General features: G+C 33.5%; 1 long non-coding RNA gene and 1 pseudogene across 1 annotated transcript; both read left to right on the top strand.

The window, feature by feature from the left end:
* Window positions 1-3,326: 3,326 nt before the first annotated feature.
* LOC142236885 (uncharacterized) lies at window positions 3,327-3,757 on the top strand. Its single transcript, XR_012722246.1, has 2 exons — window positions 3,327-3,502; window positions 3,560-3,757. It is a non-coding gene; the product is annotated as an uncharacterized LOC142236885 (long non-coding RNA).
* Window positions 3,758-5,817: 2,060 nt separating this feature from the next.
* On the top strand, window positions 5,818-5,993 carry LOC142237317 (U2 spliceosomal RNA; annotated as a pseudogene).
* Window positions 5,994-18,984: the final 12,991 nt, after the last annotated feature.

Genomic DNA, 18,984 nt, shown 5'->3' with positions numbered 1-18,984 from the left:
AAGGGGCAATCGAAATGTTCGTGGACTTTTTCTAAATGTCATCGACGCTGACATTTTTATTAGAGGTGTGCGCGTGACACGAAGTTTTCGTGACACGCGTGAGTCACGGGATTCGTGAATGAAATTTTGACCAAATCACGTGAATGTGCGTGAATGGGACTGAACAAAAATGTGTCGTGCGTGATCGTGCGTGAACATCAAATTCTGTTCGTGAATGTGCGTGAGTTAAATTTTTTTTTCAAAATCACGCTCACGACAAAATTCACGTTCACGAAAAAATTCACATTCACGAAAAATTCACGCTCACGACAAATTTCACGCACACGAAGAAATTCACGTTCACGAAGAAATTCACATTCACGAAAACTTCACACTCACGATGACATTCACGTTCACGAAAAAATTCACGTTCACGAAAAATTCACTCTCACGAGAAAATTCACGTTCACGAAAAATTCACTTTCACGAGAAAATTCACGTTCACGAAGAAACTCACATTCACGAAAAATTCACGCTCACGATGAAATTCACGTTCACGAAAAATTCACATTCACGAATTAATTCTGCCTCACGAGAAATCACGAACCTATTCACGCTCACGACAAATTTTATATCTACAAATATGTCTTGCTCACGATAAAAAGTATGTATGAAATATGTGTATTGGACTTCATACTAGATTTTATTAAAAACATTTTCATTATTCATGCTTCGCAGCTAAAATTTATTTTTTAATAATTAGCTTTAAAAAGTAAGATTTACTCAAGTATATTTTACTAAAATTTTTAACATGTACACAGTCTTACACAAGTTTACATACCCCTGAGTTTTTAACCTACTAACCAAACATCTTTCTTGTTGTTTTTTATAAACCACACTAAAAAAATATTGTTAAAAATTAACAAATACTATGTTTTCAAATTATTTTACAAAAATTAAAGCATGTATATGCATAGTTTATAATATTTTATTATTTCAATAAAATACAAATTCTTTAATCGTATGTAAACTTGTGTGAGACTGTGTAGTTTCATGGGGTTAAATTTTAAATCCTATGAACATAGTGTACTCAATGAACTATTTGAAATATATGACGCATATTAAGCAAAATGTCCAGTATCGATACTGCTTTCATTTTTATATCGAAAAATTCTGAATAATGTGTTGGGGTATAACTGACGTCGTCATTCCGGTTGTAACACATTGAAATACTGCTCTCATACAGAATAATATTCTGGGTCGTGGTGAAACTCGGTCTAGCGATGCCGGTCCGCATGTTGAAACCTAATTTCCGAACGAAACAAGCTATCGATATAAAACTTAGTATAAGTAGTTGTTATTTATGTAGGTGGATGGCATTACAAGTGGGCCCCCATATTTGGCTTCCAGAAGAGCGAATTTCCATATGGGTCCTTAGTTATATATAGCTCCCATTTAAACCGCACTAGTAATATGATCTGTTTTGAATGGTATGATTTAGGGAGAATGCAACAACACACACAATTTAACGTAATTTTGGGCCTGGTTTACTTGCTAGATATATCGAGGACAACCATTCGGACGAAAGATAGTTTTCTATGCATTCAAGACATTTTCTGCAGCAAAAAAGCCGTATCTATCGCTATTCTTTATAACGGAGTCAATTGTTTCATGTAGTATTATAATTTCATGTATTATATGATCTTTGACTACTTTTTTAAACGTAAGCAGCATTTTATTTTTAGATATTGCCACAGATTAGATATCAATCATAGAATTAATAAGAAACAAGAAGCCTTATTTGATTAAACAATAATTGATTTCTTCCGGCACTTTCAATGAATTACTTAATTGGTTGTGGTCGAAACTTAATTTTTTAATTGAGGCAATAATTATTTATTGTATTGTTTATTTATTTATAATTATTGGTTTCTTCGATGAAATAATTTATGGTAACTTTACAAGAGTTTACACTTTCTTATGTGCTTTCTGATTATATTATAGTTGGATTTTTTCTTTACACGAAAAAATATCAGTAAAATATTTCCAATTGAAAAGTTGATTGTAATTGAAAACGTAATCAATTAATTAATTAACTTATAAAATTAACTTGTTAATCAAAATAAATAATAAAGCCAACTAAGATAATGATTGAACATTTTTACATTGAAAACATACTTCCAAATATAAAATTAACAATTTTCGGAAATAATTGGTTTCATCGGTTCATTAGATTTTATTTTAGATCTGAAAAAATAATTCTATATAGTATAATTATAATATATGTAATTATAATATAATAGAAAATAAAATAAGTAAACAATAACACTATAAATCACTGATTGCCTCAATTAAAAATTAATTAAGTTTTTCGGATTTTTTTAATTGAGTTTATATTTTGATTTGATTAAAATGTTAATTGTATCTGTTAATTTTTCAATTGAGTACGTTTTCAACTTCAGATTTTTAATTAGAAATATTTTGGCGAATTTGTGTGGGTAGCTCATTTGTATCACAAGCGAGAGTAAGTTTTTAAGTTCGTACTCATTCGTGAATTACATTTTTTCGTTTGTTTTGTAAGTATAATAGTCGTGAACGAGCGTGAGTTGATTTTACATCGTGAGCGTGCGTGAATAGTTTTTATGAATCGTGAATGTGCGTGAGTTGCATTTTACATCGTGAGCGTGCGTGAATAGTTTTTATGAATCGTGAGTGTGCGTGAGTAAGTTTCGTATGTCGTGAACGTGCGTGAGTTGCATTTTACATCGTGAGCGTGAGTGAATAGTTTTTTATGAATCGTGGGTGTGTGGAAGTACGTTTCATTGTTCGTGAACGTGCGTGAGTAGTTTTTTTCGAATCGTGAGTGTGCGTGAATAAGTTTGTTGTTCGTGAGTTGATATTTCCCGTCGTGAGCGTGCGGTAGTCACTATTCTGCAATCGTGAGTGTTTATCTTTGCAGGATTTTGGTTCGTGAACGTGCGTGAGCGTGAATCAATAAAAACCTTCGTGCGTGAATGTTACGAATTCATTCGTGAGCGTGCGTGAGAGTGAGCAATTCAAAAACGGGCGTGCGTGATCGTGCGTGAATATTACGAATTCATTCGTGAGCGTGCGTGAGTGTGAGCAATTCAAAAACGGGCGTGCGTGATCGTGCGTGAGCAATTCTAAAAAAAGCGTGCGTGATCGTGCGTGAATGACATTTTGAATTTGTGAGCGTGCGTGAGCGTGCGTGAAAAATCCCTCACGCGCACACCTCTAATTTTTATGACTTTCGGTAATGTGTACCCTGCCAGCATTTCAAAGTTCCATTTCAACCTCATCGTTACCACAGACTCATAAATGTCACTTCAACCATCATGAAAAGGTACATCAAAAAGTACATGCAAGTAATTTGCCATCCCTACTGTTAAAAAAGCCATTTTTTTTGTGAAACGCCAAGCGCAACCAGCTTGTTATATTTTAATTAAATAAAAACGAAAATAAAGTTCTGAAAACATAGATTATACGCTTAAAATTGTGAAAGGTATATTGGTGAACAATTTGGTGATTTTCCAAATGGAATAAAGTGATTGTTTTTCAGATATTTTACAGACACGCTGCCTCCATGGAATAAAAACACTGGTTGATAGACGCAGCAACATGTAACTCGCTACTTGTAACTCAACATCATCATTAATGCCAAAAATTATGTTAAATGTAATGTGATAGTGGTATAAATGTTATATTTTTAAGAATTTGTAAATGTTTAATCAAATTAATAAATATCTAAACAAACGTGTTTTACTCGACCACAATGATTCTTTTACAACTATCTTAAAATGCACTTTTTCTGATTGTTTGGAGGGTCCCTTATTGGCGTCGTTCTAAATTGATCTATAAAGGCACCTAATAATTGCACTCATGCGAAACATTTTTGTAGTAACTTGGCGTGGTACAACTTCTCAATAGTGACGGCGCTTTTCCGACGAGTTTTTGATGTCGTATATGATTGTTTTCGACGTAGTGGGGATTCTCAAAAGAGTCCCCAAATTCAAAAAATGTTGGCAGGGTTATGACATGCAAGCCCTATTTATTATTATTTTTTACATCCTAGACACCTGAAAACAATTATTATATGAATTCATAGTGTACCAAAACGCCGGGTTCATGTTAGAGGTGTGCACGTGAGTAACAGTTTACTCACGCTCACGCACACTCACGCACGACATTGTTTGGTAGGACTCACGCACACTCACGAAAAGAAAATTTGTACTCACACACGAAAATGTCGTGACTCACGAAAAATACCGTAACTCACGAAAAATATCGTGACTCACGAAAAATGTCGTGACTCATGAACATTTTTTGGGTAATTTACCTTAGCGACGTGTCTGAAAACATGAGCATTATTAAAATCGAGAGCGTTATTACACTCTTAACATCCCAGGTGTCACTAAAATTGTAAATGAATTTAACTCTTAAGCGTTTTATGTTGGTGAGCGGGATTATTTTCGTGACGCACACTCACGAAGATAATATTTTCGTGACTCACGCTCACGCACGACATTTTGCTTTGTTAATCACGCACACTCACTCCTTTGCCATCAGCGTGACTCACGACTCACGCGTGGGTCACGAAAATTTTCGTGAGTCACGACAATTTCGAGTCACGTGCACACCTCTAGTTCATTTATCCTGGATTCTTAAAAAAAGTAGTACGGAACATGACAATATCATTAGCAAAAAGCGTTAATGCGAGTCGTGATTTTGAGAGAAGTAACGAAATCAGCCGTCATTCTGGATTTTTCTAGTGTTGAACCTTAAAATTTCCTACATAAATTTTGAAACTACTGGCACGGCACGTATGGAAAATAGGATTTAGAACCTATTTTGTAATAATAAATGTTCTTTTATAAACATATTTTCATTCTATTAAATTTTTTGGCAGACAATTTGAAATTATAACTGCCGATGCCTTTATAAACAATTTATCAAAACAGCGCTACGACCGCAACATCGGTAATACCAAAGCTGAAGGCATTGTGCGACATCTGTACGGTTGGCATTTGCTGTTTTTGTAGAAGAGAAATTTTCGTTCTCTTTATCAACGGTGTTGTCAGTATTAGGGATTTTCAAAAATTTTGGGATATTTTTCGTGGATTGGGATGAAAATTTTGAGTTGGGGACTTGGGGATTTGTTGGAGAATTTCCATAAATTTCAGAAATTTTGTGGGGATTTTTTCGACATCGATTCAGTATTTCAAATTTAAATCTGATATATTAAATTTGAATTACATGAAATTCTGTTTATTTCTACATAATTTAAAAAGAAGAAGAAAAGTGTGAAAATGAAGCATTTGGATTAGGTTAGATATAGTGGCAACCCGATATTGCAGACTTACTTAGACTATTTAGTCCATTGTGATACCACAGTGGTGAACTCCTCTCTTATCACTGAGTGCTGCCCGATTCTATGTTAAGCTCAATGCCAAGAGACCTCCTTTTTATAGCCGAGTCCGAACGGCGTTCTACATTGCAGTGAAACCACTTATAGAAGCTTTGAAACACTCAGAAATGTCACCAGCATTACTGAGGTGGGATAATCCACCGCTGAAAAACTTTTTGATGTTCGGTCGAAGCACGAATCGAACCCACGACATTGTGTATGCAAGGCGGGCTTGGTAACCATTGCACCACCACCTAAATGTTGCCCTCTCATCAGTGTTTATTACTGTTTTGGACAATGTATCCCATAAATGTAGAAATGATGAAGATGGTCCCCCTTCATATTTATCTACCACCCAATTTTTATTACTTGAGTAGTTAAAAGTAAATTCGTTCATAAATACTTGGTGACCGATCGCTTCTCGGCCTTATGGCTAAGATCAAAGTGTAGTATCTGTTCTTATCCGCTTAACATCAACTGACCGAACTCCCATTTTAAATTTTGGAACATTTGGGACATCCACCGTTCTCCATGTGTTTTGTTTCGAAATCGTTGTCTTATTACAGCTCGCAACCTACTTTGACATTAAATTATTACTGATTTTTTAAACGGAGAGCCTATTTCTTAATTTGTTTGTCAATAATTTATTTGGGATGTTTGTGGGGAATTTTAATTAATTTAAATTTTGGGGACAAATCCCACTTTGGGGACAAGAGCCAGAAAAATACTGGCAACACTGGGATTAGGGTAATATTAAACAACAAAAGACATTATCCTTAGCAGTAGATAGTGTTCAGATCACAGCTCTCCTGGTTTTGTGTAGGGATGCCAGATTTTGAAGTGGCAAAAAGAGCACATTCAGTTTATAAAAAGAGCACACACAAAACAAGAGCAAACTTTTTCATTTGTTTGGTGCTTTTGTGAAAAATGTTATTGAAATAAGTTTGTTTACATTTAGAACAGAATACAAAGTGAAGAAGCAACATCGGCGTACTCTTCTTCGACTCTGATATATAAAGTAAAACACTATTTAATTAGAAAATAACGGCGCAGGAAATTCTAGTAGTGTGACTGACATTCAGTTTACTTTTACCATTTATTGAAAGGCGTTGGAGTAATATTTGTTGTGATGCATACAAAGAGCACAAAAAGAGTACTTAACTAAAAATAGAGCACTTTTGCGTGCTCTTTTGGCCTATCTTGTTTTAAGAGCACATTTTGTAAAAAAGAGCACGTCTGGCATCTCTACTGCCATCTATCCTTCGGATCAAGTCCGTCGCGCCTTGTTGTTTAGCCTCAAAAAACTTTTGCCGCTCAATTGCCTGGAGCTTTATTGCGATCGTTTCTGCTATCACTAATGCGGCTTCCCCCGATATGCTGAGGTGATTCTCAGAGCTACCGTTCTCTGTACTGGAAGCAGCTTGTTTTATCTAGTCGGTCTGTGTAGGGTCGACGCCCAGATCTCACATCCATAGAGGAGTATACTGTTGGTCATCTCCATGAGTATCCTTCTTCTGCTTGGAAGAGGGCCTACTATGTTTGTCATCAGCCTGCTCAGTCGCGACGTTATTGTAGCAGCTTTCTCCGTTGCGTACTCTATCTGTTTGGATAGAGTTCCGAGTTCAGCCTTAGTACCATCTATGTCTATGTCTATGTCTATGTGAATCTATGTATATTTCCAGTGGCAGATGCCGTCTCGTTAGTAGTAGTAGTTCGTTCTTTTGCATGGATAATTGTAAGCCATGCGTAACATATCTTTCGCGCTTACCATAGAGTTTCTTCAGCATTTCTCGCCATTATCACAGCGGCTACTTCATCAGTGTAGCCAACAAGGAATGTACCAACTGGCATGGGTATCTTCAATATTTCGTATGTCGAATTCCAGAGATCTGGTCCAAGGATTGAGCACTGATCACCTGAGGTTACTTCTTTTTTGGTCCTGTATAGTGGCATATATTAAAATTGTCTTTTAAAATCTTTGATAAGTATTTCGGTATGTGAAATATCGTCTCCAGGGTATATATTACGTCTGCCCACCTTAGGCTGTTGAAATCGTTCTTAATATCTAACTTCGCCAGTAGAATTATAGGTCTCGTAGCGTGGCTGCCGTGTTGTGTTGCCCGAACTGCATCCGATACTTACTTAAGGGCACCTGGTGTCGATTTCCCAGGTCTAAATCCGTATTGTCTTGCAGACCCCAACAGTCCTGATAGCCTCGTCAAGTCTTCGTTTGATGAGCCGTTCGAATAGTTTTACAGCTGTGTTCAAAATGCACATAGACAAGGGCGTGTACGACCATGGCGATGCTGGGTCGTCCCGATAAGAACCATTATTTGTTCTTTCCACACATATCGGAAGATACCTTCTATAAGGCAGCTGTAGGGTTAGTGTCGCTATTTCTTTTATTACCTTTACCAGTGTTACCAGTATTTTTCGGGTTCTTGTCCCCAAAATAGGACGGTTTCATCCCCAAAAATCCCCAATTTAAATTAAAATTCCCTACAAAAATCCCTAATGCAGTTTTTAGCAATTTTTTCTTTTTTTTTCAAAGTAAAGGAATAGGCTCTACTATAAAAAATCCGTCATAATTTAAAAATTGGAACAATATGCAATTTTTGTTAAACCAGTTTGCGAGTTACAATAAGATTAAGATTTCAAAACCCCAAAACCAGGAGACGGGTGCTCAAAATATTATCCGATACAATCCCTCATCAGAATTAATTATTGGTATAAAGAGTCATCGAATTTGTATCTTATTCAAATCGTCTTCTAATTGCTCAAAAAATAAAATTGGGTGATCGATCAAAAGACGTTGTTGCCAAGATATGAACGCTATTCTATATGCATGGTATATATTTTACAAATCAGTGATGTATGCAGATGAGGGGCCAACACTTCGACCTAAGTCCTTACGAAATAATTTCACAATAGTACAAAAATTTCTTAGGAAACAAACTAAATTGTTAAGACGATCTTGGAATAGATTTTTTGTTTTTATTTTGAAGATTCTCTTAAGCATGTAACATAGAAGTAAACAATTTCAAATAAACCATAACTCAAAACTTGATTTATTATAGTGACCCTATTTCGAAAATTCCCCACAAAAATCCCCAAATTTATGGAAATTCCCTACCAAATCCCCAAGTCTCCAACTCAAAAATGTTGTCCCCATCCATGATTTGGGGGAAAATCCCCAATACTGGCAACACTGACCTTTACGGCCAGGCCGAATCTTATGTACCCTCCACCGAAATTCAATTAAAGACTGTCATCCACAATCTAATTACATGGGTTGGGGTAACAGCTCTAAATAGTAAGTAAGTCCAGAGCGGAAAGTTCGGCCATGCCGAATCTTATGTACCATCCACCATGGATTGCGTACAAAGTTCTATCAACAACACACAGTCGAATTTCTTGGGTTGTGGTATTAGTTGCCGGTGGCAGGGTATCTTAATCCTTCTTAACATTGTCAGATTTAAAACCTATATAAACCACTTTAGTTCTTGACCGGTTTATATAAAGGAGTCTATAAATAATTAAGAACTAATATGAACCAATTTTCGCATGGTAATTAGAGGGCTAAATTTCAATCGGTTGAAATTTGTTCCTATATAAGGCTGCAGAAGTAAAATTAGGGGATCGGTGTATATGGAGGCTATATCTAATTATGAATCGATGTCGACCAATTTTCGCATGGTTATAGAGGACCGAGTAATGGACCGATATGGATGAATTTTTTACATGATTGTTAGAAAGCATATATTGAAATCACCTACCAAGTTTCAGCGGAACCTAATCTGGGGATCAGTTTATAAGGAGGCTATATAAAATTATGGGCCGATGTCAACCAATTTTTGAATGTTTGTTAGAGGGCATACACTAACATCATGTAACAATTTTTTGTACTCTATAAAATTGTACTATATAAAATCTCTAGAATTAAAATTTAAATCGGCTAACGCCCTGGGATGAAACACAATGTTCGTAAAAAATATGGGAAATATAAAGATGTTTCCATAAGTCAGAGCTCTATGTAAAACTCAACCGTTCTGTGGGATGTCTGGCACTACAGTGATAGGATATGACTGCTAAATCTGAACCGATTTTGACCAAATTTGACATGCATAGTTAGAACAATAATTCTGTTATCTCTTCAAAATTTCACGTAAATGGAAGTATAACGTGGTCATATGAGTGTAAATCGGGCGAAAGATATATATGGGAGCTATATCTAAATCTGAACCGATATCAAATCAGAACCAAATTTGGCACACTTAATGATACTATTAAACATACTACTTGTGCAAAATTTGAAGCAAATCAGGACAAAACTCTGTCTGTTGTGCAAATCGGACGAAAGATATATATGTTAGCTATATCTAAATCTGGACAGATTTGAACCAAATCTGGCACACTTAACGATAATATTAATCGTACTCCTTGTGCAAAATTTGAAGCAAATCTGGAATTTTATTTAATTATGATATCAATTTACTCAATTATGTATGGAACCAAATACCGGCCAAATGGGCGCCGCGACCTCGGTGGCACACCTTCATCCGATGGTCCAAATATTCGATGACGCTGAGGCATAATGGAGGTTCTATGCCGTTAATATGCCGAATTATCTCATCCTTTAGCTCTTGAATTGTTGCTGGCTTATCGACGTACACCTTTTCTTTCAAATAACCCCAAAGAATAAAGTCCAACGGTGTCAAATCACATGATCTTGGCGGCCAATTGGCATCGCCATTACGTAAGATAACACGGCCATTGAATTTGTTGCGCAAAGAGCCATTGTTTGTGGCACCGTCCTGCTGAAACCACATATCGTCCACATCCATATCTTCCAATTCGGGCCATAAAAAGTTCGTTATCATCTCACGATAGGGAACACCATTCACAGTAATTGCCTGAACGGCCTCATTTTGGAAAAAATACGGCCCGATGATGCCGCCAGCCCATAAACCGCACCAAACAATCACTCTTTGTGGGTGCATTGGTTTTTCGACAATCACTCTTGGATTCTCATTCGCTCAAATGCGGCAATTCTGTTTATTGACGAATCCACTGAGGTGAAAATGTGTCTCATCACTGAAGATGATTTTCTTCGAAAATTGATCATACCCTGTTGCCATTTCTTGGAACCATTCTGCCCATTCACGATGTCCATGGTTAAAAATTGAGTAAGTCTGAAATAGAGAAATGTCAAATAAAATTCGGAAAAAATTTGGCGTTTAGGTATGGTTCACATTCAACATCGGCCCTTACAATTTAACCACCCTTTATATGGGAGCTATATCCAAATCTGAACCGATTTTAGCCAACTTTTGCAAAATTAACGATACTATTAAATGTACTCCTTGTGCAAAATTTGAAGCAAATCAGGACAAAACTCTGTCTTTTGAGGCCATATATATAAGTGTAACTCGGACGAAATATATATATGGGAGGTATATCTAAATCTTAACCGATTCAAAATTTAATTTCTATAGAAAATGTTGTCAAACTTTTATTTCTATAGAAAATGTTGTCAAAATTTTATTTCTATAGAAAATTTTGTACAAATTTTATTTCTATAGAAAATTTGACAAAATTTTTATTAATTTTGCACATGGAGTACAATTAGTAGTATAGTCAAGTGTGCAAAATTTGATTGAAATCGGTGCAGATTTAGATATAGCTCCCATATATATATTTCGCCCGATATGCACTTATATGGACCCAGAAGCCAGAGTTTTATCCCGATTAGCTTGAAATTTTGCACAAGGAGTACAATTGGTAGTATGGTCATGTATGCCAAATTTGATTGAAATCGGTTCAGATTTAGATATAGCTTCCATATATATTTTTCGCCCGATATGGACTTATATGGCCCCAGAAGCCAGAGTTTTGGCCAAATTTGGTTGAAATTTTGCACTAGGAGTACAATTGGTAGTATGGTCATGCGTGCCAAATTTGATTGAAATCGGTTCAGATTTAGATATAGCTACCATATATATGTTTTTCTGATTTCGACAAAAATGGTCAAAATACCAACATTTTCCTTGGCAAATCGCCACTGCTTAGTCGAAAAGTTGTAAAAATGACTCCTTTTCCTAAACTTCTAATACATATATATCGAGCGATAAATCACAAATAAACTTTTGCGAAGTTTCCTTAAAATTGCTTCGGATTTAAATGTTTCCCATATTTTTATACCCTGCGCCACACTGTGGCGCATTATTTTACTAACATTGTTTTCCACCCTAGTGCATTAGCCGACTTGAATTTTGAGTGTCTAGATTTTGTAGAAGTCTATCAAATTCTGTCCAGATCGAGTGATATTTAAATGTATGTATTTGGGACAAACCTTTATATATAGCCCCCAACACACGGACGGATGTGATATGGTATCGAAAATTTAGATCTACAAAGTGGTGCAGGGTATAATATAGTCGGCCCCGCACGACTTTAGACTTTCCTTACTTGTTTTAGTTTAATACACCCTCAAAAAATCGCTTCTCTAACATATGTTCCAAACATATTTTGCAGGAAGCACATATATTATTGGATATTGCCGAAACAATATTATATTTGATATTTGTGAACACATTGTGTGTTTGAAAGCATTTTGAGCCCAAAAATATTATATGTTTGGAAGGATTTTCTCCAAAGAAGATTGCGCTCAAAAAAAAAAAAAGATATTTCCGCCTAATTGCATATTCCCTCACATCTTTATCACATCCACGAGATTTTTTAGTTCTTAGCGCCTTTTCTGTAATATAAACAATGTTGAAGAAATTATTCAATTTTATTATTTTATTAAATTTTACCTTTCGCCTGAACGGAGAATCGAACCGACAGTGACAGTGTCCGTCAACTCTTCTTGGACTATTATTAATAAAGAGGAACTAAACTTTGTTTTTATAGATTTTATTGTTTAATTTTTCACTGTTTCCGCCTTTTTTCATTTTACTGTCCCAACTCTAAAAAGAGTAATGTGTCCTTTGGTTATTTTTTTATGAAAATCCCTTTGTAATTTTTATATATTTTCCACTGTTTTTATTAAATCACCTTTGTTTGAATATTTTGACTTACTCCTACGTTCCGATTTCTTTTGACGAACCAAAAAAAAAAAAAAAAAAATTGCCCATAATGCCAAAATGATAAACAAAACACATGTCCACACATACATAAAATGCTGCTCTCAAGGCAAAAAACACATGATGCTTTTTTTTCAAATGTCTATTCTTTTGGTTCCGAATGTTTATTCTCTTTACTCCGCATACTCATTCAAATTAAATAATATTTAGACTTAAACATATGAAATTTTTGGCGAAGCCTTATTAACATGCCACACGCATAGCCAAAACAAATCAACACATAAAACAGTTTTGCGAAATAACATACAAGCAGTTTCACAGAAATTGCTCTCTTTTGATTCTCTCGCTGTGTTATGTTTTTATCATTCGTCAACCCTCACTGTTTCCATCTCTATTTCTTTCTCTATACACTCTCTCTGAATAAAATATCACAAGATATATATGTTTACTCGAAATTTGTAAATATATATATGTTTACTTTCACATATACTATTTTTATGAAACATTCATGTCCCAAACATAATATATTCTAACATATTAACATATGTTGTCCAAAGATTTAATGCTAGTTTAGGAACATTACATTTTTACACTTAAATATATTGTGTTTAAAAAATTCTCCCCGAAACACATTTTGTTTATATGGGAACATATGAAAAACATATTTTTATAACAGTGTATATACCATGTCTGGACTAACTTACAATTTAGAAGACGGTGTTAAGATGACAGTCTATAATAGATGTTTCTACGCAATCCATGGTGGAGGGTACATAAGCTTCGGCCTGGACGAACTTATGGCCGTATATACTTGTTGTTAATAAGCGTTGTCCGCGTAGTTTGTCTTTTCCTAGAAATACGTATAAACATTTTCGTGAACCCAGCTTGAAAGTATTTATAGCCATTACTTTAGGAAGGGGCGTGACCTGTCCATTTTTTCTAAATCAATTTTTTATTAACTATAAATCAACTCACCAAATTTGGTGAAGCTAACTTGGTGGGAAGTATTTTATTCCGCTAAAATCTCGGTTTCGCCTATAGTGCTATGGTGGATAATAAAATTTGTTGTTACCATTATTATTTTCCAAACATACCGTTCTTCTATAATACCTATTATTATAAATAATAATAAAACACATTGTATATTTTCTCTTTCACACACTTATCACAAGTTTCTCATGTATTTCTGTATATGAGTTGGTCAATAAAATTGTACAAGTATGCTTTTGTCTAAATATTTGATATCACCAGATTTGCTTAAGGACTCGTTCACACGGAGAATTACATTTAACTACAATTACATACAAACAAATAAACACGGATAAACTTATGCAAATACATAATCTTTAATATAATACAAACTTAAGAATAACATTTAAATTTAAAGAATTAAAATTTAACAAAAAAAAAAAAAACAATGAGCTATGACATTACATTGGATTATTCTAGCCTTAAGAGCTAAAATATACACAAAATATATATTTTACTTATAAATAGAAAACTAGACTGATTTTTTTTATAGATTATAAAGTTTATATGTATGCCTATATTTATAATTAATAAATTAAATGATATTTATGTACATGAACGTCTGGCACAGAAACAAATGTCTTTACCAAATTAATTGATCCAATTAAATTTTTATTGAAAATATTTCAATCGCGGAAATGATTCCTTGTTTAACTACGCGTACACCCAAAGAAATTTGTTAGTAGAAACAACAGAAAAATCTGCTATGACAGCAAAACGTCTGCTGGAAATTGTTATTGTTTGCTAAAAAAGCTAACTTTGACAACTTTGTCTGCTATTTTTTAAAACCGATTTCCCAAGAATACGTCTTTAACTTGCTGAAAATCAGAATTTTTCTCAAATTAAGGCATACTAGCAAAAGAAATGTTAGCTGATCTCATTATTTCTTAATATTTACATAAACTTGCAAACATTTATTGGGAATTTTTGTGAAGAATTTTAATTTAAATTGGGGATTTTTAGAGACGAAAGTTAGAAAAATAGGGGACAAGAGTCAGAAAAATACTAGCAACACTGTTGATGCTAGTATTATTAATTTTATTATTTAATAATTAATTTTTTGGTTAATTTTTTTAAAGGGTGATACGGTCAAATAAACTTGACGTATTTCTTTCAATTTTGCATTTAAAAAACCTGAACACCCCCCATTTTGAAGGTGTGTGTGTGTAGAATGTTGCTCCTATTTTGATTTTGGAATTCACTCTTCAGTTGTCAAAATGCCGTCCAAGCAAGAAGAGCAGCGTATCAAAATTTTGCTCGCGCATCGCGAAAATCCGAGCTACTCGCACGCAAAGCTGGCAAAATCGATAAAAGTTGCCAAATCAACCGTTACAAATGTAATTAAAGTGTTTGGGGAACGTTTGTCGACAGCCAGGAAGTCTGGATCGGGGGGAAATCGAAAACCGGAAGCTGCTGGGACGACAAAGAGAGTTGCTGGTAGTTTCAAGCGAAACCCTAACCTCTCGCTCCGAGATGCTGCAAATAAGCTGCAACCGTGCATCGAGCCAAAAAACGAGCCGGACTATCGACTTACAAGAAGGTAGTGACTCCAAATCGCGATGATAAACAAAATACGACGGCCAAAGCGCGATCCCGGAGGCTGTACACGACGATGCTGACGAAGTTTGACTGCGTGGTAATGGACGACGAAACCTACGTCAAAGCCGACTACAAGCAGCTTCCGGAACAGGAGTTTTATACGGCAAAAGGAAGGGGAAAGGTAGCAGATATTTTCAAGCACATAAAACTGTCAAAGTTCGCAAAGAAATATCTGGTTTGGCAAGCCATCTGTACCTGTGGCTTGAAAAGCAGCATTTTCATAGCTTCCGGGACGGTCAACCAAGAAATTTACGTGAAAGAGTGTTTGAATAAACGTCTGCTGCCTTTCCTGAAGAAACACGGTTGTTCCGTACTGTTTTGGCCGGATTTGGCATCTTGCCATTACGGTAAAAAGGCCATGGAGTGGTACGCCGCCAACAACGTGTAGGTGGTTCCCAAAGACAAGAACCCTCCCAACACGCCGGAGCTCCGCCCAATTGAGAAATACTGGGGTATTGTCAAGCGGAACCTAAAGAAGACCAAAAAAACTGCTAAGGACGAGCAGCAGTTCAAGGCAAACTGGCTTTCTGCGGCGAAGAAGGTGGACAAGATGGCTGTACAAAATCTGATGGCAGGTGTCAAGCGTGAGGCCCGGAAATTCGGATTTGGAAAAGCGAAAGCCTAACTGAATATTTTTCCTGAATTTTTTACTAATTGAACTTGAAAAAGAAATTTAATTTGATTTTTTAAATAAACGATTTCACCGATTTACACGCGTTTTCCCTTGACCAAATTTTGAACGTATCACCCTTTAAATTCATTAAAAAAAATTTGAAACTTGTATTGGTGCTTTTAATCATAAAACTTGGGCCCAATTGTTCTTTTTATTATTCGAGTCTATACATTTAAATATCAATAATCAAAAATGTTGCTGAATTTTCTTTTCATAAAATGTTGTCAAACATTTATTGTAGATTATTTATTTTAATTTAAATTTGGAAGTTTTTGGGACGAAAACTTCATGATTTGGGGACAAGAGCTAGAAAAATATTGGCAACACTGTTGGTAGCACTTGATGTTATGCTTTTGGCAAACCAATGTGACGAACAAGAAATTAAAAGTTAAAAAAAAAACAATATCTCAACATGAGCTTAACTAAAAATAAAGATTACTTTAGCTAAGAACAAATAATTTTAAGCTTCCCCAATGTTGCTTCATATTTATTATTGAATTGATTGGTTTTGTTATTTGATACACTCAAAAAAAAGTGAACCCTCTATTTCACTAAACCAATTTAACTTTATTGTAGTTCTTGGAGTTATTATGTTTGGAGAGCGTTTCCTTTACTCTAATAATTTTTTGCCAACGTTTGTTAAATGAACTAAAAAAGATTTACTAAATTCGTATTTCTCACAAAATAGTTTTTTCTTTAAAATTGTAAACTTTACTACAAATGCGCCCATCTTGAACTTCGCATGGTACTAAAGACATTCTTGCAATTTTGAACTCCAATTTTTTCCTTCAAACTACAAAATTTTCTTTAACAAGTGAAAAAAAAAGATAACTTTTCTTGAATTAGTCGAAAAATATTTACTTCTATTTGTGATATCGGCGTGATGTCAGCGCTTGTAATACCGTTTAGTTAAATTTTTCTAAAAACAATTTTCTAAAAATAAAATTAATCAAAATTTTTCTTCCTGGTAGGTTCTCATTTTTTAAGTGTATAAATTATTATTAGTAAATGTTTGTTTTATGACTTTTTGTTTAAAGCATGGAATAATTACTCATTTAATATAAATATACAAGCTCGTTTATTTGCTCATTCAAGGTATTTAAACTTATATGTATATTTACCCCTTAAGGGTAATTAAGCGAGCATGAATAAATGTCTCACTCGGAAAAGTACCGAAAAGTTAGAAAATGTTCAGGAAGGTAATTAAGCGGGGATTACTACAATCAATTGAATCAATTAAATTCTTAATTCAATATATAATATTTCCAAATTCAATAAAAAAAAAAAATATTTAATTGAAAAAATTTTGTTGAGATTTTTTTCTGTGTAGTTATATCATTCATAAACGTATGATACATCCAAACCGAAATATAATTTAATTTTCATTTTATTTTTAACTATTTGTTTATATATATTAAAGCGAATTAATATAAAATTTGATCTTTAAAATTTACGTATCAATTGCACATTATATTGTTACACTGGAAAAAAGCTTGTGATTAATTACACTAGTTTACAAAACAAAAAATTCATGTACACTTGATAGGAGGCAACTTTTCTTATGTATTTTGATCTGCTGAATTCGAAAAAAATTTTTAAAATTTTCTGGCGGAAAAGGTCCATGTAAAATACGATTTTTTTTGAAAATTTGGCTTTTCGCATCGATATTTTTTGAACCACTTAACTTATCACAGATCCAATTATAAGCTATTATTCGTCATCTTAATACCTTTCATTTAAGTACCAACAACGATATAATCGAACATTTCTAACTTGAGATATAATTTGTTTATTGAAAAAAGAGCGAAAAATTAAAAAAAAAAACCGGGATATCTCAAATTTTTAAACATTTTTTTTAGAATTTAGCCGATCAAAATACATTCATTTGTGTATAATTTTCCCGTTTTTTAGTTCAATTAACTTTTTTGAATTGTACGAACAAGTGAAGAAAGTTTATCCGGGCCGAATCATTTGCTTTTTACGAAAGACACAGTTACTTCTTGGAACTGATTCTACGAAAATAATCAAAACTAAATGTCAACAAATTAATCTTTGGAGCTGACACATTTTTTTCGCGGGAGAAACGGATCATCTATGCAATCTATAATCTATGCTTTATATAAGCAGCATGCATATCAGTACTCATATTCGCTACGACATGCACACAGTTTTGTGATCTCTGACACCCTCCACCATCGACCACATACAAAACAAAAATTGAATTGAATTGATGGAAGCTTGGCTAATATTGGGTCAATAGTACGGTTGCCACAGTTGGCAGAATTCTACCAACATTGGTAGATTTTTACTGTTTGGTATATTGGTAAAATTTCTATGTTTTGGTAGATTTTCCAAAATATATCTCTCCAAATGAGAGGTACATCAATTTTCTATAGAAATACGATTTTGAGCAACATTTTCATAAAATAAAAAATTTTCGCAATATTTTCTACAGAAATAAAGTTTCAAAAAAAATTTCTATAGAAATAAAATTTTGACAAAATTTTCTATAGAAATAAAATTTTGAAAAAATTTTCTATAGAAATAAAATTTTCACAAAATTTTCTATAGAAATAAAATTTTGACAAAATTTTCTATAGAAATAAAATTTTCACAAAATTTTCTATAGAAATAAAATTTTCACAAAATTTTCTATAGAAATAAAATGTTGACAAAATTTTCCATCGAAATAAAATGTTGACAACATTTTTATAGAAGTAAAATTTTGATAAAAGTTTCTTAAGAAATAAAATTTTGACAAATGTTTTTATTATAATAAAATGTTGAAACAAAAATTCTATAGAAATAAAATTGTGACAAAAAATTTCTATAGAAAAAAATGTTGACAACATTTTCTATAGAAATAAAATTTTGACAAAATTTTCTATAGAAATAAAATTTTGACAAAATTTTCTATGGAAATAAAATTTTGACAAAATTTTCTATAGAAATAAAATTTTGACAAAATTTTCTATATAAATAAAATTTTGACAAAATTTTCTATAGAAATAAAATTTTGACAAAATTTTCTATATAAATAAAATTTTGCCAAAATTTTCAATATAAATAAAATTTTCACAAAATTTTCTATAGAAATAAAATTTTGACAAAAATCTTTATTATAATAAAATGTTGAAAAAAAAATTCTATAGAAATAAAATTGTGACAAAAAATTTCTATAGAAATAAAATTTT

Source organism: Haematobia irritans, chromosome 4 (assembly GCF_050003625.1).
Source record: "Haematobia irritans isolate KBUSLIRL chromosome 4, ASM5000362v1, whole genome shotgun sequence".
Taxonomy (NCBI): domain Eukaryota; kingdom Metazoa; phylum Arthropoda; class Insecta; order Diptera; family Muscidae; genus Haematobia; species Haematobia irritans.
This window is presented reverse-complemented; position numbering and strand designations above follow the sequence as displayed.